Here is a 2,833-nt window from a genome sequence, read left to right on the forward strand (position 1 = left end):
TGTATAAATGGAAGTCGAAAGGAGGGGGGAGAATGGTGAGTCATCCAGGAAATTTGATATGGTGCTGACACGTTACCAACAGGTGTCAATTACCAATCCAACGGCTGAGTTTTCTTTTTTAATCAGATAACTATTACTTTCATGATACTGAGAGATAATAGAATAGAATAAGATAGCTACTCGAATGACTAAATCCTATAGCCAATTGGACGAGTTATATTAGAACTACGACTTCCAAGTTAGCCCATACGGTGACATTATCGTCCTACGACTTTTAATAAGCCTCGATCGATCATTTCTATACGTGGTCGATATTTGATAAGCAGAAATTTTTAGAAACGAGTTAGCCCTTGCCCAATTAGTTATTTGACGCATATTGAAACAGAATAAATTATTTGACTTACGGTCAATGGAAGGTGAGAAGAGAATGAACCCATCATACAAGTATTTTCCATATCGCTTGACAGCAATTGACGAGATGCAGTGATTTGTTGGAAAAAAAAAAAAAAAAAAAAAAAGGGAAATGAACCGATACGGAAGAGAAGCCGAAATTAATACAGAGGCATGATTTGATGAAAGAAAAAAAAATAGGGCTCAAAGGGGATGAAGATGAGAGGGGTCGTTCGTATGTTGGACTTGCAAAAAAATGAAATTGATGGGGAAAAAAGAGGGGGAAGTGAAAATTAGATTGAAAACAAAAAAGAAAGTAAAAATTTGGAAAAATTGAGCTGGAAAATGCAATAATTCGATTTTTTGTTCTTAAAATAAAATCTATTAATGTCTTATTAATTAATTAAATAATTTTGTATTTTTATAAAATACTTATTAATATTTTATATAATTTTGTTATTAAGATTTATGATAAAAAATTCGTCGACGTAAGTTCTACTTATCAAAAACTTTCAACGACTAAAAATAATCGATCGTCGAATGTCATCATCAATGACTAAGAATGTCGAATTTTCCTTTAGTTACAACGACGACATAAAATTAGTTGTTATTTTACTATACTAACGACCAAAAATTATGGTCGTTAAATATTTATTACATTATTTGTATTTCTAACAACTAATTTTGTAGTTGTCGAATATGAACAAATATGAGGAAATTAGGCCCTGTACGCCCTTTTTTAAAATATTTTGATTAATACCTTTTAAATTATTAAAATATTCTAAAGAAGTANTACTTAAACCACACGACCATGACTGATATTGGACTTAAGCAAGTAAATTGTACTTAAGCTTAATAACTGTGACCTGAATAGATCCCAAGATTGGACCATCTTTCAACTGAACTGAGAACATTGCTAGGTCTGATTGAAAAGGTAGTTGCATGAAGCTCGTAGTGGTTGAGCTTTGTGAATCAATGGATAAAGAAGTTCGATCCTCGTTGAGACTTCTCCCCTTGGCTTCCAGCCTCGCCAAAGAGAAGCAAGTTGTGTGAGTCTTGGAGTTCAAGCGAGGTAGCCTAGAGATGGGACGCAGACCTCTCCTCCGAGGTGATGACGCTTTCCAACATGATGGATGGTTCGTCCATGTTGAGGCTTCTCCCAGTGGCGTTCAGTCTCTCCAAAGGGAAGCAAATGGCGTGCGCCTCGGAGTTCAAGCGAGGTGGCCCAGAGATGGGACACTGACCTCTCCTTCGAGGTGACGACGCTTCCCAACATGGTGGATGGTTCATCTATGTTGAGACTTCTCCCAGTGGCGTTCAGTCTCACCAAAGGAAGGCAAGTGGCGTGCGCTCGGAGTTCAAGCAAGGTTGCCCAGAGATGGGACGCTGACCTCTCCTCTGAGGTGACGACGCTTCCCAACATGGTGGATAGTTCATCTATGTTGAGGCAAGTGACGTGCGCCTCGGAGTTTAAGTGAGATGGCCCAGATATGGGATGCCGATCTCTCCTCTGAGGTGATGACACTTCCTAACATGGTAGATGGTTCATCCATGTTGAGGCTTCTCCCAATGGCATTCAGCCTCGCCAAAGGGAGAAAAGTGGCGTGCACCTCGGAGTTCAAGCGAGGTGGCCCAGAGATGGGACGCTGACCTCTCCTCCGAGGTGACGACGCTTCCCAACATGGTGGATAGTTCATCCATGTTGAGACTTCTCTCCCTGGCATTTAGCCTCATCAAAGGGAGGCAAGTGGTGTGCGCCTTGGAGTTCAGGCAAGGTAGCCCAGAGATGGGACGATGACCTCTCCTCTGAGGTGACGACGCTTCCCAACATGGTAGATAATTCATCCATGTTGAGGCTTCTCCCCCTGACGTTCAGCCTCGTCAAAGGGAGGCAAATGGCGTGCACCTTGGAGTTCAGGCGAGGTAGCCCAGAGATGGGACGCTGACCTTTCCTCCGACGTGACGACGTAGTGCGACACTTGAATTCAATCATGGACAATTTTATTAAATCATGAAAATGGTACATGAGCTAGGAAAGATCGTCCAGCGAGGTAGTACATTCATTGATAATAGATTCGAAGGTGCTCAATGTTCCATGGACGGGGTTATGCCTTGCCGTCCATGTCTTCAATCCAGTATGTCCCAAGTCGGATCTCCTCCTTGATTCTATATGGGCCTTCCCACTTCGGACCTGAGCTACCGGTGCCTGGTTCCTTGGAGGAGAGGAAGACTCTCCTAAGGACCAGGTCATTGATTCGAAATGACCTCTTCTTCACCTTTGAGTTGAAGTACTTCGTCATCTTTCTTTGATATGTGGCAAGCTTCAGCTGGACGTTATCGCTTCTTTCCTCAATGAAGTCGAGTGATTTAGATCACAAACATGACTCAATTACGAGCAAAATGTTTAAATTGTGATTTAACCTCGTTGAATTCATGCAATGTA

The sequence above is a fragment of the Olea europaea genome, unplaced genomic scaffold (genome assembly GCF_002742605.1).
Source record: "Olea europaea var. sylvestris unplaced genomic scaffold, O_europaea_v1 scaffold2883, whole genome shotgun sequence".
Classification (NCBI taxonomy): domain Eukaryota; kingdom Viridiplantae; phylum Streptophyta; class Magnoliopsida; order Lamiales; family Oleaceae; genus Olea; species Olea europaea.